General features: G+C 44.2%; 8 non-coding genes across 8 annotated transcripts; 3 read left to right on the top strand and 5 right to left on the bottom strand.

The window, feature by feature from the left end:
• Window positions 1-4,514: 4,514 nt before the first annotated feature.
• On the bottom strand, window positions 4,515-4,586 carry TRNAP-UGG (transfer RNA proline (anticodon UGG)). Its single transcript has one exon. It is a non-coding gene; the product is annotated as a tRNA-Pro (tRNA).
• Window positions 4,587-5,811: 1,225 nt separating this feature from the next.
• TRNAH-GUG (transfer RNA histidin (anticodon GUG)) lies at window positions 5,812-5,883 on the bottom strand. The gene has a single exon. It is a non-coding gene; the product is annotated as a tRNA-His (tRNA).
• Window positions 5,884-6,952: 1,069 nt separating this feature from the next.
• TRNAH-GUG (transfer RNA histidin (anticodon GUG)) lies at window positions 6,953-7,024 on the bottom strand. Its single transcript has one exon. It is a non-coding gene; the product is annotated as a tRNA-His (tRNA).
• Window positions 7,025-7,143: 119 nt separating this feature from the next.
• Window positions 7,144-7,217, top strand: TRNAT-CGU (transfer RNA threonine (anticodon CGU)). Its single transcript has one exon. It is a non-coding gene; the product is annotated as a tRNA-Thr (tRNA).
• A 7,178-nt stretch (window positions 7,218-14,395) lies between these two features.
• TRNAH-GUG (transfer RNA histidin (anticodon GUG)) lies at window positions 14,396-14,467 on the top strand. The gene has a single exon. It is a non-coding gene; the product is annotated as a tRNA-His (tRNA).
• Window positions 14,468-15,519: 1,052 nt separating this feature from the next.
• Window positions 15,520-15,591, top strand: TRNAP-GGG (transfer RNA proline (anticodon GGG)). The gene has a single exon. It is a non-coding gene; the product is annotated as a tRNA-Pro (tRNA).
• A 385-nt stretch (window positions 15,592-15,976) lies between these two features.
• Window positions 15,977-16,050, bottom strand: TRNAT-UGU (transfer RNA threonine (anticodon UGU)). The gene has a single exon. It is a non-coding gene; the product is annotated as a tRNA-Thr (tRNA).
• Window positions 16,051-16,862: 812 nt separating this feature from the next.
• Window positions 16,863-16,936, bottom strand: TRNAT-AGU (transfer RNA threonine (anticodon AGU)). The gene has a single exon. It is a non-coding gene; the product is annotated as a tRNA-Thr (tRNA).
• Window positions 16,937-23,820: the final 6,884 nt, after the last annotated feature.

The following is a 23,820-nucleotide window of genomic DNA, read 5'->3' as shown; positions in this document are numbered from 1 at the left end:
GCAGCGATAACTGCTTGAGCTGAATTGTGGGATTTCTTGGGTTGTTTTTCCTTTGGACCATGCTTAATGTATTTTGGTGTTACTTTCAAAAGAAGCATGCTGGACAGAGGTGACATGAAGTAGGCGGATCTCACTGGAACCAATGACATTATGAGCTCAATTGACTTCAAGTTTAAAATTACAGCCATTATGACCAATGTCACTGCTAGCTTCCTGAGCAGCTGTTTCCCATCTTATTTATGAGCCAATGTCAAATAAATTAAGGAGGGATGATCAAGAGAGAAACTCCAAACATGTTTGCATTTTTTCCCCCGAAATAACATAACGAGAAGAACAGCATGTTCCTGTTGCCCAGTTGAGTCTTCTCCATGATTTCATACTGCACGGGAACAGTGAAAAATTGTGTTTATGGTCCCTTGTGACAACTAACTGGAGTTTTTAATGATTTAATTTCCTTGGCTTTTTGTTTTTGTTTTTCTTTTTTATTCCTCCAGCACGGATGAAAGGAAAACGATGCCTTAAACATTAACGAGGGAAAGATTGTGTTGCGTTTGCATGCTGAAGGGCCGCAATAGTCTACCCCACTTTTCTGCCATTAGCAGCCAGAAATATCATGAAGATGATAATGATGCGAAGCATTCTTGACATCAGAACTCTAGATAGGATGTTTGCTAACCAGAGAAATGCCATTAACATTCTGTGCTACACGTGTTTTTTTAATATGTAAGGAATTGCAATCAATACATGGCAGAAATAAGTAAGTAAAAATGGAGCATAGGTCACGGCCTTCTACCAAATCAGACATGTCAGTCCATTTTTGTAGTAGTAATAGTTGTAGTATTTTTAAAAAATTATTCTCCTTCACCAGCAAGTCCCAATGTGGGTATAACCATTTAGAATTTATAATTAAAACAGATTGAATTCACAGGAACAGGCACACATCTCAGGTGTCAAAGGCCAGGGTAAAACAAGTGTGAATTCAGCATTCACTGAAAGCGGTATAGTAAATATGCCAGACCCACTACTGTTTGCTACCCCGGGCTCCTTGGCAAGGAAGGGTGGGATATAAATTCAGCAAATAAATAAATCTTGCCCAGGATTGTCTTCCCTCACTAGCAGCAGCAGTGAAGATTTTTGGCAGAGAAAGATCTCTCCCACCCCCTGCATCTTTTTTGTGACCCTCCACATCTCCCATCAACCCTTACCTTTGGCCACACTGCTAGCTTTGGGTTATGGGAATTGGAGTCCAACCACACATGCAGGGCACTTGGTTGGTTAACCCTGAATTAGTCAGTCTGTGAGTGCCCTGAAAGGGAATAGGACTGAAGAGTCAAGCACTGTCCGGAAGGTCACGGCTTCCTCCATCCTTGGCCTAAAGTATTTATGCTTTCCATTACATCCACCCAAGCAACCACGGGCACAGACTCTGTTCAGCAGCAGATTGAAAACAGAAGGGTACTTAGCATGAGGCCAAAATGCCACACATACTAATGACAGACAGGCTTGAATTTTCCAGAGATGCCTGGTGATGTTAGAATGCACATGTGTGGATAAAATGTTCAGCCTGATGTGGGTGGTATCTCTTCTCCCCACGCGAACACCAAAAGCGACCCTGCAGCATTAATAAGATGCACAGTATATTTGTCTGTTCCAAAGCAGATTCACATTAGCCCACCTTCTGAACTAAAATTTAAGCCAGAATGTGGTCTACTTTGGATCTACAATGCCACCAAATTCCATGAGATGCTCCAAAGCCTGACCTTGTTTCTCTTTTAAAATCAAATACTAGCCTCCAGGAACAGCTGGGAAGCATGAGCTTCAGGACTGATGACCAGACATAGAATCATGATATGTCTATCCCAGGGACTTTAAGGAAGTGCATGTTGCTTATACAATGATCATCTCCTGCTACCTGGGAGTGAGTGGGCCAGACATGCAGCATCAGGCACCATGGCTAATCTGGCTAAAGCGCCTGTCTAGTAAACAGGAGATCCTGGGTTCGACTCAGGTATTTAGTATTTTGCCCCCTGTCCTTATGAGTGTGGCTCAGCAGAGCTCACGGCACCTTTTGCTGCTTGCTGAAGGAAGAAGATAAAAACTCCAACAGGCCATGATGGACCCCTGATGTTACTCACTTTCTTTGTGGAAGAAAATCAGAAGTTTTACCCATCCCAGCATAAATTTTTAAAATGCAATGTAAAGGTTTAGCTTGGGATTTGAACCTGGGATCTGCCACATCCTAAGCAAGAATCATACATCTAGACCAACAAGACAGTCAGGAGATTCCTCTGCATTTAGGGTCATCATGTTGCCCTTGTTCAAGAGAGCTTGCCACCAGGCTTTCCTGGCAAAAAGGAGCAGATGTTACAGATGTGCTGCTTTATCCCTGTCTTCAGGTAGCAAGTGGACCAGGCTTTCAGTGGGGGGGGCGCTGTAACTAAGCTGGCTGAAGCTCCACTCCAGTATGCAGGTGATCCTGGGTCCATTTTCCTCTGGTGCTTTTGATGCTAACACTGTTGGACCCTGGAGTGGAGCTCAATGGGGCTTACAAAGGACATTTTGCCACTTTTAAAAAGATGTCAGTTCCTGCCATGACTCAAATCCAAGTTGCTGTGACCTCAGCAGAGGGTACTAAGAATTATACAATCACGGCTGGGCTGGCACAACTGCCTTCAAGGAGCAGGGTCTTCTGAAGATGCAAAGTAGGTCTATTGTTTCTTGGCCAAAGTCTGTGTAGAGCAGGGATAGAAGAGGAGCTGGCCAGGCATCACAGCTTTAGTTGGCTAAAGCACCTGCCTTGTGAGCAGGAAATCCTGGGTTTGATGCCCAATGGAGCCTCTGGCTTCCTCTTTTGAGGTGGGAGCAGAGTGTTCCCATTTTCTTGCAAGACATGTCCATGACCCCTTCCCTGTGCCCACAGAAAGACAACACTGTTCCTGTGTGCAATGAAAAAATGTAAATCCACCTGTTTGGTGGATTGGATTCAAACCAATGTTGCTGCAGTCACAGTGCAGAGTATTTGCTGCTACATTCCCAGGTCTTGGCAGCAGATGGTGGGAGAGGAGAGAGACACCCATGCTGGCCTGGAGATGCAATCACAGCTGGGTCTGCTGTCACAGATCTGCTGGCCAAAAGGTTCTCCAGGGTGACTTTCTGAAGGAACTTCAGAGCTGCACCCATCTAAAAAAAATTGGATTTTAATGAACAACCAGACTTCCCATTGTGAGCAGAACTTCTCTGAGATTTGCATCCTGAGCCAGAGTCATAACTCTATATGAGGCATCCCCAAACTGTGGCCCTCCAGATGTTTTGGCCTACAACTCCCATGATCCCTAGCTAACAGGACCAGTGGTCGGAGAAGATGGGAACTATAGTCCAAAACATCTGGAGGCCGAAGTTTGGGGATGCCTGCTCTAGATCAACAAACCAGATATGGTTCTGTTCTGCATTTCAAACAGTTGCGACACCCACATTCAAACAGGAACTTGCCACAAACCTACTTGGCAGCACCACTTCAGTGCTATTTGCCATTAGCAAATAAGCCAGGCTTCAGTATTACAGTATAGCTATGCTGGCCAAGGTGCCTGCCTAGTAGACAGAAGATTCTAGGTGTGATTGCAGCTGGTGCCTTAGAAACCATCCCTTTTGGGCCTAGCAATAGAATGCAGGTCTTTGTGGCTAACAAAGAATATTTTACCATTCCCTGGAGTGGGAAAAGAAATCCATAAAACTGTGAGTTCCTGCCGTGACTCAGATTCGAACGGAGGTTCCTGCGGCCACAACGCAGAGTACTAACTACTACAATCACCGCTGGGATGACACAGCTGCCTTCAAGAAGCTTCTAAAAACAAGGAAAGATGGCTGAAGGATAAGTCTATTGTGTCTTGGCCAGAACCTGTGTGGAACAGAGAGTAGGAAAGAAGCTGATCAGGCACAACAGCTTAGCTGGCTAAAGCACCTGCCTTGTAAACAGGAGGTCTTGAGTTCAACTCCCAGTGGTGACTCTGGATTCCTCTTTTGAAGCGGACCCAGGAAACTTCCATTTTCTTGTAAGGTATGCCCACCAGCTCTTCCTTGTGCCTCTGAAAAGATCATATGGGTCCTGTGTCAGAGGTGAATTTAGGGGAGTGTGACTGGTTCACCTGCACTGGGTGCCATTGTTCAAGAATGGTGAACAATGGAAGGTGAAAGGCGGGGAGTGTCAAATTTAGGCATCCCAAAGTGTCATGCTGAATTTTAAAGCCCAAAGTCTGCCACTGCCTGTGTGCAGTGAAAAATTAATATCTGGTCATTTGCTGTGACTGATGTGCAACCAGTTTGGGGGGGGGGGGCTTGCAGGTTTGCAGGATTAAGTACTGCAGCTATGGTGACTGAAGTCTGAGTCTGGGTTTGTTCCCTTCTTATGGCCCTGGCTGTTGAGGTGCATCTCAACCTGGTTTGCAGAAGGCCTTTTCCTACTTCCTGTAGTGGGAAAAGAAAAGTATGAAAAGAAATCCACAAAAGTTGCTTGTTCCTGCCATGACTCGGATTCGAACCGAGGTTACTGCAGTCCCGGTGCAGAGTACTAACCACTGTACGATCATGGCTGGGCTGCCATGACCCTCTTCAAGCAGCTGGGTCTTCTGAAAGCAGATAGCTGAAATGTCAGTCTGTAGGTGGCTTGCTCAAAGCTTGTGGTGAGCAGGGACTGAAAGATCTGCTGAGCAGGACCCAACAGCTTAGCTGGCTAAAGCACCTGCCTAGTAAGCAGGAGACCCTGGGTTCAAGTCCCAGTGGTGCCTCTGTTTATTTGTTTTGAGGCAGAATGCAGTGCTTTCCTTTGGTTGCCAGTGGTGCTCAGTGTAGCCGCTCTATGGCTGCAGAAGGACCATGGAGATGCCTGCTTGCGTTCTGTGGAAAAGAATCATCCCACGCATTTGTGCTCACACCCCTGAAGAAGACTTGAGAGCCTACATATTGGATGAAGGGCAGGTGAGTTTGTTCATCATATAAGGGGGAAGCAGCCCACTCACATCCCCTGGGTATGTCATCACACCTGTTTCCTAGCCAAGGACTGCATTACACTCCCCCCCCCAGGTGAGCCTTGGGTATGTGGGGGATGAGATATGCACTGTGTTCACCTTAGTGTACCTGCTCATCCCATAACACCTGCCCCCTGCCAGCCTGGGGCGGAGAGCAGGCGTGCTGCCCCCAGGGACATGGTGTGTGTTCTGGGGGTGGGGCACACCATGCGTTTTCAGGGCGGGGCACACGTTTGGGGGCGGGGTGCCAAGCGCGGGCAGGGAGGCAGCCGCAATGGCACCCCTGGGATCGCGCTGCCCCCATCTTCCTACTCTACTGTGTAGGTGATGACTCTTGTATGCTTACAACCTTGGAGTTCCTCAGGGTTACATAGTATGACCTTAATGTGTTCTATTGCCCCACTCCAAACACCAATGCAACCGAAGAGCCCAAATTAAAGAATAAACCATTGCCAATTAGATAGAATCCAGTGTTTCGACATACAAGCCAATGTCAATTAAGCCAAATGAACCCAATCATCTAAAAACATATAACCAATCCATGGAAATATTTCCAATCAGATGAGATCCAACAGAGAAAAAAGCAACACATGATCTGCAGCATGAAGTAGGCAAAAATGGGAGATTATTCCAAACCCAAAATTCTTCAAGAAAAGACTGCCACACTGCAAAAGGATAGTGGATGGGTGCTACAGAGTAGAAACAGGAGAAGCAATGGTCAGATTCGCCTTAACTTGCCAAAGTCTATTCCCTAAGGCAGGAAAAGTAATCCACAAAAGTTGCGAGTTCCTGCCGTGACCCGGATTCGAACCGAGGTTGCTGCGGCCACAACGCAGAGTACTAACCACTATACGATCACGGCTGGGGTGGAAAAGCTGCCTTCAAACAGCTTCTAGAAGGCAGGGCAAGATGACAGATCAGCCTATTGCATCTTGCTTGGAGCCTGTGTGGAGTAGGAAACAGAACTGCTAACCAGGCTGCATGGCTTAGTTGGCTAAAGCACCTTCCTTGTGAGCAGGAGACCCTGGGTTCGACTCCCAGTGGCGCCTCTGGCTTCCTGTTTTGACGCAGGAGCGGAGTCATCCCATTTTCTTGCAAGGCATTCCCACCAACCCCTCCCATACTCACGGAAACAACATGCTGTTCCTGTTCACACTGAAAAATATAAATCCACCTGCCTGCTGTGATTTGGATTTAAATCAAAATCCATGCATCCTCTGGAATATCCTCACTACATGGCCAGGTCTTGGTGGGCAGGGTAGGGGAGAACATCTCTGTCAGTATGGAGAGGCAATAGCAGCTGTGACTATTGCCATAGACTAGCTCAGTGTTTCTCAACCAGTGTGCCTCCAGATGTTTTGGGACTACAACTCCCATCATTCCTGACCACTGGTCTTGCTAGCTAGGGATGATGGGAGTTGTAGTCCCAAAACATCTGGAGGCACACTGGTTGAGAAACACTGGATTAGCTGGCCAAAAGATTTCTCTGGGTGAGTTTGTAAGGAACAGTAGACCTGTAGCCACACCTTGAAAAATCTGGATTTAAATGAACGGCCAGCGCATCTTTGATTTTGAACTCAAGACCTTTCATATCCAGAGCCAGAATCGTACATCTAGATCAACAAGCCAGAGAGCGGACTGTTCTGCATTTCAATCAGTTGTGATACCCACAATCAAAAGCAACTTGCCACAAACCTGCATGGCAACACCACGTTGCTCCTGTCTTGTATTTGCAAATCAGCCAGATTTACAGGGTTGTATATACTGTAGCTAAACCAGATGAAATTCGATCCTGGATTTCATTCTCACTGAAACATCCAGCAGTCACCTTTTTGGCCCTGACAGTGTTGCTGCAGCTCAATGTGGCTCACAGGGAGCCTTTGTGCCACTCCCCGAGAGGGGAAAATAAATTTTCAAAATATGCGAGTTCCTGCCGTGACTCGGGTTCGAACCGAGGTTGCTGCGGCCACAACGCAGAGTACTAACCACTGTACGATCACGACTGGGCCGGCATGACTGCCTTCAAGCAGCTTCTAAAAACGAGGCAAGATGCTTAAAGGATAGGTTCATTGTGTCTCGGCCACAGCCTATGTGGAACAGGGAGCAGAAGTGGAGCTGAACAGGCATCATAGCTTAGCTGGCTAAAGCACCTGCCTCGTAAGCAGGAGATCCTGGGTTCGACTCCCAGTGGTGCCTCTGGCTTCCTCTTTCGAGGCGGGAGCAGACTGCTCCTGTTTTCTTGAAGGCATAGCCATCAATCCCTGCCTTTACTCAAGGAGGACATTTTCATTTGAGGAATGTAGGAAAGTATGTGATGTTGCATGTTTGAGGGGGAGCTTCAAGTGTTTTTTGGGGGGACGTAAAACATTTTGGAAGGAAGGGGGAAGGAATGAAAGGGGGCCACTTCTCTCTCTCCCATACTCACCCTCCCACTCCCCTTCCTATCCAGGAGTGCCACTATTTTTGTTTATAAAAAAGAAACCACTTTAAACTTTATTTTCATCATCTTCTTTAAATTAACTTCTCTTAGGATCCAAGCCATTGTCCTCAGAATGTTTAAATTCACATTCAACTTATACTCCTTCCTTCCTCCCCCCCTCTCTCTCTATATATATATATTAAGCACCAAATTGTGATGAGTAATTAATCATCTCAAGCCTGCCCTCTTCTAAAATAACTAGGTGTAAGCTAAACCTTTGCCAAGTTCAGCTTTTATGTTGTTTTCAGCAGAAAAGAAATTTTCATTATCAGCTAGTATAACAAAATACAATTAGAATAGTTTTCATTCCCCCCTTTTTTCGAACATCACTTTTTATCAGCGCTCCCTCCCTATACAACTAAATTTCTATCTTTTCCTGCCTTCTGAAGGAAGGATTGCTGACTTTAAAGAAAAATCCAGCCTGGCCTGATCTTGCAGCTTGATATACAATTAGGCAATACATGCATGCAGACAGGCCCACATAGTCATTGAAGGGACTGTGTTCCTATTACTTCTCCGGACTGAGCAAATGAGTCCTAATTAGGGATGAGAGAGAAAAAAATGATTTAGTTTGCATTTAAAGGTAAACCTGCCAAATTTGCACTTTCCGAAATAGAGAAACAGCCATTCTTTGAAATTCGCATTTCTCTGAATTTTGCAATGCGGTTCTCCAGGCAAATAATATGTATATACTAGGGTAAAGTGTGCATAAGTGTGCATATATTGGTGAAAATAAATCATTCAGTGAGGGAGGAAAGCTTTGCAGAAATGTGTACATTGGGAGAAATTCACAGTAAAATGCTGGTGAATTTTCTGTGCACTTAAAAAACATAAAGATGGAAACTGATGTGGAAATGTGAACTTATGGTTAGAAAAATGAGAAACAGAGAGAACCCAAAATTGACAGGTCTGCCCATCCCTAGTCCTAATATAAGATATGTTGGCCACAGTAACCACAAAGCACCTGTTTCAAAAGTTAAGCAAGAACAATGCAGGGCCCATGGGTACGACCACTGCCTACAGAGAATGAATCCATCCATAGGGAAAAGAGTGGGAGGAGACTTTGTTCTTGCATCTGCGGTGGGGAAGGAGGGGAGTACATTTATTTTCATGCTAACTGAGCCAATGAGCTAGGCTTGCTGGGTCTCTCAGTGTTCCGCATTACAGAAGCAACATAGTTTTGTTTTGTTTTGGCTTTTCAGAGAAAAACCACATGAAAAGTGTGGCTCTTTTCTCTCCTAAAAAGTTATAAATAGGGGGAACTTGGAACACTGGGCAGCATGTTGCTTTTTCTAAAGTCAAATGGACAAAGTTCAGGTTGGGGAAATGCCTCATCTTTATTCAGAAGCTAGGAACTTGTACAATCTGATTTGCTTGCAGGGTGTTTAAATGTTTCCCCATTAAATCATTCACAGAGCTGGCTCTGTGATGAGGCAGGCTGAGGCAACTGCCTCAGGTGGCAGAAGCTGAAGGGAGGGGAGGGGACAGAGCTATGAGTGCCATGTTGTCTTCCCTGTGTCCCCTACCATAGCCTGCTGCCCTCAAGTACAGTGGGAGAAACTTTCCTTTCACCAGTATGATTCAACTGCCAATCCAATTGGCTTCTATATGTGTATTACCTCAGGTAGCATAATGTCTTGAGCTGTCCCTGATCATTCATTCACCCCACACTTTTCAACGCATTTCCCCATCACTTTTCTAACAACAATATGCCTGTCTCTTGTAAAAGTGGATTTTTTATGCTCTAGGGCAGGCATAGGTAACCTTGGCTTTCCAGATGTTTTGGAACTACAACTCCCATGATCCCTAGCTAACAAGGCCAGTGGTCAGGGATCATGGGAGTTGTAGTTCCAAAACATCTGGAGAGCCAAGGTTGCCTATGCCTGCTCTAGGGCAACAGAGAGATTTAATCCACATTAATTGCATAAACCTAAGTTTCCTGGTATGCTCTTGAATCCCTCCCACAAAATACTGACAGTCTGGGGGTGGCCAACAGCTACTTCTTAGAACAGACCTTATTTCTCTGCATAAGAAAACCTGCACTGACTTTTCTCCTTTGGCTCAGCTCTGCCTAAGCAAATCTGACTTATTTTTAAAATGCTCTCTGTTTGTAACTCATTGGTTTCTATATCCTGTGGTGATACTTAACCACACTGTGGATTTTTTTCCATTGCCAGTGACAATTATAGGAGCCCAAAGCCAAGTGGTGAAAAATGTTTTCGACTGCCCTTGCATCTGGCTCCCTGGCAGCCACTTCTGCCGTTGACTGCAGAGCTAGCCCAGCGCCTCTGTTGCGTTTAAACTATTCAGATTAATTTTTCCCTTGGATACTATTATTTGCCTTGCCTTTCAACTGCTTTTAGAGGCTTTTTCTCGTTTGTGAATAGAATGGCATTTCACAGGAGTTTCGTTTACAAAACAATATCTCAGTGATCAAGAAAGGAACTGGGGGCACTTTCTCCCTATGCAAATATGGAATGGAAGACGCTTTCCCCATCGCCTTTATGAAATGCATTTTTGGATTACTTTCTAATATTAGGCCATCTTTTCTGAATTAGGTGTCTCGGAGATATACTCCCTCAAGAAAACTATCTTAAATTGCCTCCCTGTGAGTTATTGAGAGATACACAGAACTAAGATGCATAACACCTTGATTTGTTTAAATTACAAGGAGGGGGGAGAAGCAGTCAGAAGGACCCCAATAAAAGATTCCAACCAAATGTTTAAAAAATTGTGTTACACGATCATCAGAAAGTGTCCTATCTTTCATTTATGAAGACAGCATCAAGCACAGCGTTACAGTGCTGTTGTAAGAGAGGACAGCTAATTCTGATTGTTTTGTTTCTATTATAATATATATATAATAATATATATTATTATTTCTGCCCCCAAGGCCACATGGTAAATGACCTTAAGGTGGCCACCCTCAAACAAAAGCACTTCAGAGAGAGACTCCAAAGTGAAACCTTTGAATCGCATTCCATCAGTACTGCAAGCTTTTGAACTTCCATCCCAAGGAAGGATGGATGGAAGGAAGGAGAGAGAGAGAGAGAGAGAGAGAGAGAGAGAGAGAGAGAGGAGGGTTGGTGGGCTTAATTTCTGAGGAGAGATGCTGCAGCATCTGCTCAGTGCCTGTTCTAACCTAAGCACATAGGCTGTGCTGTTGGTTATGATTGCTACTACGGTATCTGTCCTGCTTGATCTGGCATATGGCCTTTTAAAAGTACAAAATATTAGAGGTTACCGCCCACACACTTCTGATGCGCTTTCTGCTTGTGTGGTGGCACCTCGGTAAAACCACTTCTTACTGTTTGTAGCAGAGCTTTCCCCGGAGGCAGAGGACAAGAACACAAAACTCCACTGGAAGACACAAAGCACTGTCAGCCTGAAAGTCCGTCCTCCTGTAATTAATCTGAATGCCTCGCCGATTATTTTAGTCTGTCTTACAGTTACTTCTCAAGTTTTCAATACACTGCCTAGGGCTAGCGTAAGTTGTCCTCCATTCCAGCTTTTATCCTTTTTGCTCTCTCTGACATCAGAGGAGCACGATTTCATGGAAGACATTTACTGGGTCACATCTCCCTCTCCTTTCTCTTCACAATCTCTTATAGAGATGTGAAGGCCTGGGAAAAAACCGGAAAAATTCGGGGGGAAGCCGGGGGTTTTTCTGTTTTTTTCCTGAAGCCTTTTTTGGTTTTTCCCGAAAAATTGGAAAAATAAAAAAATAGATTATGCAATGTTTTATTTTAACATGATGAATAAAATATTTTAAGATAAGGGGTTCAAATATTTTATAAATCATTTCTAAAAAAATATGTATGGTATCAGCTTATTCTAATTTCTGTGAGGACAAGCAAGTCCTAGGTTACAAACTGAACTCTCCAATGCAAGAACAAGATACATTTCTTCCTTTAGGAGGTGCTGTTGTCACCAGAAAAGAAAAAGGTTTCAGTTTTGTTTTTGCATGCATGTGGTATGAATTGGTTCTGTTCCTCTTCACTAGGCCTCAAAGCACGGGAAGAAAATATAGAGCAACAAAAAGGGCCTGAAAGTATATATGCTGTCGTGGCAATCAGAAAAGTGTTATGAAAGAAAAAAGAAATGAAAATATTTTAAACATTAAATGCTGTGAAACAGTCTTTAAAATTTAAATAAACTAATTTAAACATATAATAGCAGCTAAAGTGGTTAACGGACTACACATATCAGTCTGAGGAAATACATACAGTCCCATGGGCAAAACATGGGAGGTGGAGTGTGCATGTTGCATAGCAAACAGTGATGAATGACAAGTTAAATTTCAGTTCCTGTTTGGATACACTATATTTTTAAAATGCTAGTTGTGATAATTTTACAGTATGCCCATTAAAATTGCCCATAGTTATATTTTATGTTTCTAAAGTAACAGAATGACTTTCAATCAGGAAAAGAAAAAAGAAGTGCTAATGCAGCATTTTTTTTCAATTTTTTCTGAAAATTTCCATTTTTCCCCCCGGGGGAAAACAGGTTTTCCCCCAAGCTTCAAAATTTCTGGAATTTTTACATCTCTAATCTCTCCTCCATCCCCCAGAATGGCCTCCTAGGGCCCACCATACTGCAGCCCAAATATTATGTGGAGCAAGCAGAGAAGGGAAATCAGGCAGCTATTTCAAGTGACAGCAACACATTGTCCATGAACTTCCAATTAAGCTCCAGTGTATACATGTGTTGGACATAGAAATTGCATCAATCTTTTAAAGCAGCAATCCTATATTTAGTTGAGTGGGAGTAAGTACCATTGAACTCAACAGGACTTACATTTCAGAAGATTATAAATAGGATTGTTCTGGAAGAGCGAAAGACCTCAGCTGTAGTTGAGTAGCAAAGTTAATTGTTTTGTGCTGAAAAGAAGAAAAATTGAGGCCTTTTTCCATAGGCAGACTAATCCTCTCATTACTGAGAAAGAACAGAATGAGTGTGGGTGTACAAGGGAGGCGAAAGCTCTATCAACTTTACAGCACCATGCTGAACAAGATAAGTAGTTACTAAAGCAACAAAGGCTTTGCTTGTTTTTTAAAAACACATTTTTAAAAATAAAAAATAAAAATATACCGGATTCTAGTCAACAAAGTTCTACTCAGAGTAGACTCACTGAAATTAATGAACCAAGTTAGCTGTGTCTACTCTGAGTAGCGCTAGTGTTGAATGCCAACCATGCCTTGCATTTTCTTACTTACAAATAAAAATTATCCATTAAAACAAATTCAAACAGCAGTCATTGCTTCCTTGTGACTACAAGTTCATCCATTCTGGTGTTTAATGTGGATAGCAAGCTGCCTATAGTACCATATTTTCTCATACAGGGATCATAGCTGCCAAGTCTCCCATATTCCCCGGGAAATCCCCATTTTCCCAGCTGTTCCTAGCCGAAAAAACAGATTTTTTTGTTTTTTTCCTGTTTATTCTGGCATGGTGGCCAGTTTGGAACTGAGCAAAGCAGCATCAAATGTCACTTCTGAGCATGCTCTGCCCAGTTCCAAAATGGCGGCAGCGCTACTTCCGGTCTGCTACTTCCGCCTGGTCCCTTATTTCTCTGACAGCAACTTGGCAGGTATGACAGGGATACCTGAAAAGGAAATCCTGATGGGGGGGGGAACAGAGTGCAGGAAGGCAGCGATTTGGAGAACATTATACGAATAACAAAAAAATAATGGTGGTCCAGGAACCTTACTATTCACACTGAAGATCAGTATAGATAAGGTCCTACGGCTTTAAAAGAGGTGGTCTGATAGAGGGAGGAAATAATACCTGAGTCCCTGAACCATAGGTTTGTACTCAAGTGCAGATGCAGCCTTAAAGCTCTATGGAAGTGTGAAACAAAGCGACAGGAACTATCAAAGGCAAGCCATTGTATTTGAAAAGCTTGATTGCTGGGTGATCATATTTATGCAACATTCCACAGCCCTTAAATTTCCCTTTCAGAGGCATTTCAAATTACAGCAATAGGAGAGAGGCTCTGCTCAGTAACAATTACGCTTTGGAAAGCGAAATAAAAGAATTCATTTACAAGGGTGCCAGCTCAAAGATTGCACCCTTCAGGTGAGGTTGGGGTGACTGAGGGCCTTTGAAGAGCTATGCCTCTCAGCCAAATAGATTGAAAAGTATTGATGAGAAAGGCAAAACCCAGGAAAAGGCTGCCTTCGAAGACATTTGGTCTGCCTCTTCCTATTGAATGCCACATTAATCTCTCTCTGGTGTGTGTGGGGGGGGTGTATTTAAAAAATCAATTTTCTTACCATTTTGCTTTTAGGAAGGTTCAAGGAACAAGGAGGAACATACAACACAGTACAGTACATGTATCCCAAAGCAAACATTTATATTCCTGCCCTCCCCTTAAAAACAAATGTAGCTATGGATTTTATTCCATCAGAAGACTACTTCACTGCGGTGTAAATGCATGAAGGAGACGACAGCCTCCCCCTAATAATGCAGCCAGTGAAATCATGTGCACAACAGACCATAACCCCATCTTCTGCACATACAGTCAATATCTGGAGGAGAAAAGGTATGATACACAAAATCATATGCCTCTAGATAGCATGGGGACAATGTAGGCCAAATTAGGCAAACAGGAACAGAGTGTTCTTTCCGTGAGCATGGGAGGGGTTGGTGGGCATGCCTTGCAAGAAAATGGGAGCACTCTGCTCCTGCCTCAAAACAGGAAGCCAGAGGCACCACTGGGAGTCGAACCCAGGGTCTCCTGCTCACAAGGAAGGTGCTTTAGCCAACTAAGCTATGCAGCCTGGTTAGCAGTTCTGTTTCCTACTCCACACAGGCTCCAAGCAAGATGCAATAGGCTGATCTGTCATCTTGCCCTGCCTTCTAGAAGCTGTTTGAAGGCAGCTGTGCCATCCCAGCCGTGATCGTATAGTGGTTAGTACTCTGCGTTGTGGCCGCAGCAACCTCGGTTCGAATCCGAGTCACGGCAGGAACTCGCAACTTTTGCAGAGTTCTTTTCTCTCCTCAGGGGGTGGTAAAATGCCTTCTGTCAGTCCTAATGAGCTGCATGCAACTTCTGGATCCAACAGGCTTAGCATCCAAAGCACCATTAGTAAGTGAACTCAAGTTCACCTGCTACAGTGATCATCTACTAGAGTGGAGGTTTCGCCACTTAAACACATAGGGGGGAGGGGGAGAGGGAGAGGGAGGGAAGGAGAACTGCAAGCCTGGTCCACTTGCTACAAGAAGACAGAAGTTAAGCAGCACATTTGCAATACTTGCTCCCTATTTCCAGGAAGGATTTCAAGAACTTGACTTCTTGCCAGAACACACCACCCTCCCCTCAGAAGATTTAGATACTGATGAGGACAGGGGGAGAGACAACATTGGCACAGCTATGACCCTATAGTACTTGCTCCTCTGCATTGTGGTCAGAGCACTCCCTGTGGCAAGCCAGGCCCACAGGTGTAAAGCAGCCCCTGAACCCTAGTGGAACATCTGCCTTCATTGCAAACGGGCAGGAGGCTGTGTCCACACTTGAATTAAGGGAGCTTGTGGTCGCCAAGGAAAGTGGCTCTCCCTCTCACCATGTTGCCTCTGCCCCTGCTCTGTTTCCTGGTCTAGGGGTCTGGTTCTTGTTTATGGTATGAGTAATCCCAGGTCAAATCCTGGAGAAGCCTTGTCCACAGCAGAAAGGTTGGTTTCACCATTATACATTGTGTTTGCAAAAGTGTGGGATGTTTCTTTTCCAGACATCTCCATGGTCCTTCTGCAGCCATAGAGTGGCTGCACTGAGCACCACTGGAAACCAAAGGAAAGCACTGCATTCTGCCTCAAAACAAATAAACAGAGGCACCACTGGGACTCGAACCCAGGGTCTCCTGCTTACTAGGCAGTTGCTTTAGCCAGCTAAGCTATTGGGTCCTGCTCAGCAGCTCCTTCAATCCCTGCTCGCCACAAGCTTTGAGCAAGCCACCTACAGACTGACATTTCAGCTGCTTTCAGAAGACCCAGCTGCTTGAAGAGGGTCATGGCAGCCCAGCCATGATCGTACAGTGGTTAGTACTCTGCACCGGGACTGCAGTAACCTCGGTTCGAATCCGAGTCATGGCAGGAAGAAGCAACTTTTGTCGATTTCTTTTCGTACTTTTCTTTTCCCACTACAGGAAGTAGGAAAAGGCCTTCTGCAAACCAGATTGAGATGCCATTTGCACATAACAAATAGGTGCCTACGCAACAAAAAAACACTGTTGCTGTATGTAGGTTTTATTTTATTTGTTTTTTATCTTATATTTTGGAAATGTACATCCAGGTGTTTTTTTTCCTTTAATTTTTTTGGGAGGCCCCAAGAGAGTGGGGCCCTAAGCTATAGCTTGTTTAGCTTATATGTAAATCCGGCACTGCCCACAGGGCATTTCACTGTCACAGGGAAGAGCTGGTGGGCATACCTTACAATCCTATAGGAACACCCTGGCCTTGCTTCAAAAGAGGAAGCCAGAGGCACCACTGGGAGTTGAACCCAGGATCTCCTGCTTACAAGGCAGGTGCTTTAGCCAGCTAAGCTATGGTGCCTGTTCAGCTCCTTTCTTACTCTCTGCTCCACATAGGCTCCATCCAAAACACAATAGACTTATCCTTCAGACATCTTGCCTTGCTTTTAGAAGCTGCTTAAAGGCAGTTGTGCCATCCCAGCCGTGATTGTACAGTGGTTAGTACTCTGCGTTGTGGCAGCAGCAACCTCGGTTTAAACCCGAGTCACGGCAGGAAGTCGCAACTTTTATGAATTTCTTTTCTCACCTCAGAGAGTGGCAAAATGCCCTCAGGAAACCCCACCCGGCTGCACCCACCTGCTGGGCCCAAAAGAGTTAGCACCCATGGCATCACTGGGTGTTGAACCCTGGATCACTAGCATACTAGAGTGGAGTTTGCCTCTGCTGAACTATGCCCCCCTATACACACCCTCCCCACAAACCTGCTCTATTTGCTACCTGAAGACAGAAGCAATAAAGCACACATTTGTAACATCTGCTCCCTTTTGCCAAGAAGGCTTGGTAAAAATCACATTGAACATTAAATCATAGAATTGTTGAGTTGGCCTGAAATGCAGAGGAACCTCCTGACTACCTTTTTAGTCTAGATGTATGACTCTTGCTTAAGATGTGAAAGGTCCCAGGTTCAAATCCCAAGCTAAGCCTTTCAATTGCATTTTTTAAATTTATGCTGGGATAGGGGGAACTTCTGGTTTTCCTTCACAAAGAAAGTGAGTACTGTAACATAAAATGTCCATCATGGCCTGTCAGAGTTTTTATCTTCTTCCTTCAGTGAGCAGCAAAAGGTGCTGTGAGCTCTGTTATATGGACAGGGGGCAAAATACTAAATACCTGAGGCACCACTGGGAGTCGAACCCAGGATCTCCTGTTTACTAGACAGGCGCTTTAGCCAGCTTAGCCATGGTGCCTGATGCTGCATGTCTGGCCCACTCACTTCCAGGTAGCTGGAGATGAGCAGTGTGTAAGCATCATGCACTTCCTTAAAGTCTCTGGGATGGGCATGTCATCATGATCCTATGTCTGGTCATCACTCCCAGATCTCCTGTTTTTCAGCTGCCCCTGGAGGCTAGTACTTGGTTTTAAAAGAGGAAGGTGGTCAGGTTTTGGACCATCTTATGGAATTTGGTGACAGTGCAGATGCAAAGTAGACCACAGTCTAGCTTGGAGAATGTGAATCTGCTTTGGAATTTGGACCCATCAAATTCCAAAACAGTTTATTGTGACAAGGTCACGTTTGAGATCTGTGTGGGAAGGGGGAAGATATACCACCCACATCTGGAAGAAACCATCTTATCTCCATATACATGCTTTCTAAGATCAACATGCAAGTTTGGAAAATTCAAGCACAAGAGATTTGCCACATCCTCCCCCTCTTCCTCCTGCTATGCAGCGGCGATTAAATTGTTGGTAGGTCAAGGACTACATGTTTGGAAATTTAATGCACCAACCACACTGTCTGCTTCTATCTACAAGTAACAAATCCATACCTTCATCAGACCCCTGGAGAAAGGTATCTGGTTGGCCACTGTAGGAACCAGATGCCTCTCTCCTGGCAGCTGATGAGGTTATGGATTTTCTACTTGTAGGCAGTAGTGGAGGGTGGGGTGGGTTGGAGTACTTACTTCCCAACAATTTCATCACCGCTGCTAACCATGAGGCAGAGTGGGATGATGTGGCAGGTCTCTTGTGCATTTATTTGGTATGATCTTTATTTGGTATGCATCCTTCCTGATATATATATTTGTTCAGGCATCCATCTTAATGAATAAACTCAACATGGGATTTTCTATTTGCAGGAGTCCTTAAGCTGTGGTCAACTTTTATATTTGTAAGTAAACAGGGCAGTCTCGAGCAGGTCGGGCGCCCTGGCGCTGAGGCACAGAGATCGCTCCGGCGCTCCCGCCCTTGCAGCGCGCAGCATGGCTTCCGCGCGGCTTTGTCGCGCAGCGCCTCTGGCGCCCCACGCCACCTGGACTATACCTAGAGTCGGCCCTGTAAGTAAACCCAAATATTGCAAAAACAAAACAAAAAGTCTAAAACCCAACATCATAATTATCCAGTCTTTTCTGCTTCCAAAGGAAACAAAGCCCAGGGAAATGCTGTTCCGGAAACTTCTCAGCACTCGCGGAAGTGGGGAACACATCACTCTTGTGGCGCACAGCTCTGCCCAAGAGCACAGTTTGGGAATTACTGAAAAGAAGGGTTTGAAGTATAGGGCATCTTTTGACTTCACAATGTTTTGACTTTAAAGAGGCAGTAGGGTGGTTTTCTTTCCTAATTCTGTTTATATACACTGAAATGCTCCAGGGACGGAGGATGCACTGCTTGGATTTACCAGGGTGAGACCTGCAAGGAGTTTGGCTGCAGCTCAGAGAAGCTCCAGAGTGCTGCTGCTCAATGAAGCAAGTGGAAACATGATCAGAGCAGACTTGGGCCTAGAATACCAAAGGGGTGGCAATGCTTAATTTATAAATCTTCCAGCTTGATGTAAGTAGCAGTGCATTCTCAGAAAGAAAAGTGGCTCTTACCGTATTGACCTAAGAGATATCAAGTAGCCAGGGTTTCCTGCTTCCGGTGCACCAGGAATGGAGTCCCTCCCAAGACCGCGGGAGAGAGGCAGACAGAGATAATCAGATGGGGAAATTTCATTATCTGCATCCCTCTTCGGTTGGAAGAGGAATCAGTCTCTCATCCGCAGTTTGCCTGGCAGTCTGGCACTCGCTTCCCTATGGAATGCAAGGGCAAGCAAAAGTACTGGGTGCACAGAGCACTCCAACTGCCACAGTCCCCACCCCCACCCCGATCCTGTTCCTGGAAGCACAGGTCATCCTGTTAATTGGACTTTAATTGGAGTAAACTACAGGCACATGCCAGAGACGATGAGATAAGAAACTGCAAAAACAACCCATCTACAAGGATGTGAAAGGTTTGGATTGAGAGCAGATTTCATTCGGTGAAAGAGACAATGGCGGGAGGAGAGCCCACTGTTTGCTTACTTAAGGTTTTTCTCTACATTTATGATACGGCAACCCACACACACCCCAAACCCCAGAATGCAAGTTTTATTTTAAAATATCTGCACAAGTGAGGGTGGAGGAAATTGGTATATAATATGGAATTTAACAAAACTGGAACTTCGTGTGAGAGAGAAAGGAACTGAGAGGGAAGGGGGGAAGAAATGCTATGCTTTTAAAATACAGGGGGAAATCCTCCCTAACCTCCATTATCCACAAAGGAATGTGAACAAGGATAAATAACAGCTTCTCCCAAGACATGACGGGAACCATCAACAGTTGCAGGAATAAAGGATACAACACTATATATGGACGGAAAAACATCATGGGGGGAAATTGTCACACGCAGGAAAGGATAAGGATTACAGCTAAAGTTCCTCACTTGAAACTTTATAAATTACCTATTATACCAACACGAATTGAAATCAAAAGATTATAGCTGTTATATAAGGGATTATTATATCTGAATGGAATGGAATGGAAATGATTAAAACTTTGGAATGCATAAAAAATGTAGAAGAATGAACTTATCTACTCTAGCATGCAAGGGAGCCAGTTTAATTAAATTGTATAATTTGACATTTGAATAATCGGCATTAATATTTGTATTAATTGGATAAAATTGGTATTGTTATAATGAGGCTAGTATTGGAACGGTACTGGAAAATCAATAAAATAATAAAAAAGAGATATCAAGCAGCCCTTTATTTCTTCTGATCTCTTCTGCAATTCTTTTTGTATGATCCTTGGGTCCAATGCCAAAAGAAACACATCCTTCCTGGTATATATCTTTGTTAAGGCATCCTTCTTAATGATTAAAATCAACATGAAAAACCACATCTTCCATTATTTCCATCCACACAGATAAAAATTAGCTTCAACTCTGGACCAAAGGGGAGAGGGGGCGAAACCCAACAGCAACAACAACAGACAAATCCTACTTTGGATCACAACTGAGTTCTTGAGAACCTTGACTTTCGTAGCTGCTTGAACAAACAGAGCAGCTTCCGATCCCAAGCAGTGCATTGAGTAAAGGTGAAGATTCTTGGAATAAGATGTTTGCACTTGGCCTGAATGTCAGGAAATTATCTGGTCACAGCCTGCTGGGTTTCTCATAGCAGGCCCCAAGGACTGAAGAAAACTGTGGTGATAGAGACCCTTCCTCTTTAAGATGGTGATGATGGGAGTGCTGAACAAGCATTGATTGTTGTTGCTTCCTGCCTCTCGAAATTATATCTTACTGCAGAGTTATTGCAGATGAATTATGTATGAGGCTGAAATCACTTTTCCAAAGTACTTGCAGCCTCTAGCAGAGCTGCAAAACAGACCAAGGTCCATCTTCAGTGTATGTGGTTATCGCATTCTGCATGGCGTTATTCCATTGAAAATGAATGTGCTTAAATCATAACTGCTGCTGTCAAGTATTTGTAGCTAGATCAATCTTATCTCTGCCCTTTCATTGGTTGGGGCCTGCTGAACAGTGTCCACTTCCAACTGCTAGGTGAGAAGAAATCTACTGTTAGCACTATTTGGTTTCCATTTAGCTGAATCAGTCTGTCTCTATATCCTATCCGAGACCATAAGGGACTCAGTTTGCTCAGACCTAATGGTTTATTGATCTGCTGCATGGCAAATATGCCTTGTAATAAATAAGAAAAGGGGCAAAGGGTCCTTCATTTTAAATGCAAGACATGGCACTCCTTTAAAGTGTTTCTTTTGCCATCTGTATTAATTCACTGAAATTAGTCATTACCTGATTTCACGTCCCATTGATCCCAAGCGCAGACAGAACTCTTGGAGCTGGAAAAAAATTGTGAATAGTCCTGCCATTAGTATGGATAGAAGAGTTCTGTTTCATTGCTTTATCAGCAAAAGGGTTCCTATCAAGCTCTTTTCAACACGGCTTAGGTTTTTGTGATGTGTGTGTGTGTGCTTGAGACTGCCCTGCTCCGGGATTGTTTGATGAGGAAATGTCAACAACAATTCCAAATGCCTAGGATCAAAGATGGTGCAAAACGTCTACAAGTAGCTCCCTGAGAAAAAAGAATTACGATGACCATATAATACCGAATCAGAGCCAAATAATGAGTCATACTGCTTGGGAATATTATCATTCTATTCATGAACATAAAGAATGGACATTGATGCTATGCTAGCATGGAGCCATTTTAGGTGCTGGGGAGGGGACTTTTCTTGTGGTAAGTTTGCTTTCCAATGATTCTCCCTGTAGGTACCATAAGCATGACTAATAACAGTCCCAAAGCATGCAATGTCTTCCAGAAAAGAAGCACTTGCTCCTCTTTTCATCACTTTGTTATGCAAAGTTCATTTATTCAGAAAGGTAGTGTCCAGTCCTGGTTTATTCCTTTTCTGGACCTCATTGCATAGCCCTGAAGGTACTATTTTTCTGTGTTGCTTGCTGCACACAGCCATATATTGCCCAGTAAGGGCATTAAGATCAATGAATGGAACTTGGTTGGTCTTACTACAGCATGAAGGCTATTGGCTTGTGGTGATACAGAGGCAGACCTTTTCATTGGTGACTCTGGTGTTGTGGAATGCACCTCCTCCTGAAATATGAGAGGTCCCATCTGTACTGGCATTCCACCAGCTGTGTAAACATGTTTACAGAGGCATTTCCTTGATCTCTTGACTTGAGTCTCCTGTTTTAATTGTTGTTTTGTTTCAAGCATCCTGTCTCAACTGTTCTTCTCTTCCTCATGATTCCCAGCCATATCTTGTCATTTGAACTCTCCCTCTTTCCGGCCATCTCCTTCTCTCTGTCTGCTGTCAGCTCTCCTCACTTCTCTGCCATCCCCAGCTCTGCCTGCACATCCAGCCTTGTGGATAGTGTAAGGGTGACTCCCTACAGGGAGCCAGCCCCCATCATCCTTTTTTTCTCCATCCTAACGTCCACCTCGCCAAGCACAGGGAGCAGCAGTGGCTCTGAAGCAGCCAAGGGGGAGGGGAGAGACTCGGAGAGAGAGAGAAGCCAACGTGAGGAACGATGGGAAAGCTCATCGATGGGAGGGGGGATGTAGGCAAGGGCTCAAGGATGCTGGAGAGCCCTGCCACTGCCTTGACAGGGAGGAGGCTGAGAGGGCATCGCTCTTCTGTTGCAAGAGTTAAGGAGAGCATCGTGATGCAGGTCAAGGGGGAGGCGTTTTGGGGTACCCCGACTACTTTGCTGGCGTTAGAACAGATGTATACCATTGCCAGATTCTGATTCGGAATGAGAGGTCATGTTTTAAGCTGTCTCTGCACTGTAAATACTTTGCACAATAAAAGTCTTTAAAGACAAACTGGACTCAAGCAGAGTTACTCTAGAGTAGCCACGACAACCCTCTGACAGATAGGTAGCAACTCTACCCCCTTACTGTTTTCAACTAAATGTCAATATTCAGTTAACAATATAAACACCTAAAACCTTCATCAAAAGGACATTAGGCCGCTGGAAACAGCCACTTGTGTGAGTGACTGAGGATGAGTGGAGGAATCCACCTGTTTCCTTTATCATAAGAACACAATAAGAGCAGGATCAAGATCAGGAGAAAGGCCCATCTAGTCCAGCATCCTATTCTCACAATAGCCAACCAGATGCCTCTGAGAAGCCTGGAAGCCACTAACAGCCAACACCTGTAATATTCTCAATTTCTTACCAGTAGCAAAACTCATTCAGCCCCACTGGTGGATCTCAAACCTCTGAAGGTGGCCAACCCACCATGATTCTTTGGATCAAGCATACACTGTTCTTCCCCTGCCAGTTCCCTTGTACTGTAATGGATGGTGAACCCTTGAAGTGTAGCTTATCACAGAAAATTAAGTCTGCTTAGTACTTTAATTGACATGTCAATACACTTCAAGAATGCCCTGCCTGAAATGTGGCATGATCCTCTCCAGAATTTTCCCCAGTAGTTCAGCAGTCCCAGTAACTACCAGGGGTCCCTGCATCTGTAATTAAGAAAGCAAAAGAGAGAGTTTTATGCTATATAGCCAGTGTAATGTATAGTTTGGTCCTGAGCAACCTGTTGCTCTCTGCAGGTTGAGCTGTCAGGAAGCCCTGTTTCATACCCTACGGCCTACAGCCGAACAGGATAGATGTCATAAAAAATATTAGCAACATCTTTCTAAAGACTTTTCTCTGTTTTCTAATGAGACATCAAGGATAAAAAGATTTATTTCAGAGGAAACAGTAGCAATGAAAACTGACAATCAGTGAAGTGCCATGAAGCAGTAACCAAACAAAGTATTAAGGGAAATCCTTTGAGAAGCAGGATCCTAGCACAGCCCGGAGTAGATTTCCAGTAAACAAGCAAACCAAACTATGGGCATGGCATGAAACAAGTGGATTATTGCTCTTTTATCATCCTTTGAACTAAATCCTGCTTGGCATTCTCACCACTAAAGTCAGAGGAAATAACCACACAAATCAATTTAGTAGGATTCAAACCTCCTGGCCAGATTCTAACCTCATCAACATCACTTTATATTTTGGCAAAACCTCCATTTATTTCAGTGTATGCATTTCCAGTTTCTGCAAAGCCAAGTTCGTGGCTGCTTTGTTGACATGAATTTTTCCCTTGCGTTTGGCACTTCAGTCCTAAATACATAGACTTGGAAAGTAAACCCAACTTATTTCATTGTAAGAAAGTTTCAAATACATGTATTTATGATCTAAACTTAGCAGCTCCATTCTATATGGTTGTTTTAGTTCTTCTGGCACAAATAGCAAAAATTTTATCACAATATTGGCAAGTAAGGGCTCATCCTGACTCTCA

This window comes from Zootoca vivipara, chromosome 5 (assembly GCF_965207765.1).
Source record: "Zootoca vivipara chromosome 5, rZooViv2.hap1.1, whole genome shotgun sequence".
NCBI lineage: Eukaryota > Metazoa > Chordata > Lepidosauria > Squamata > Lacertidae > Zootoca > Zootoca vivipara.
This window is presented reverse-complemented; position numbering and strand designations above follow the sequence as displayed.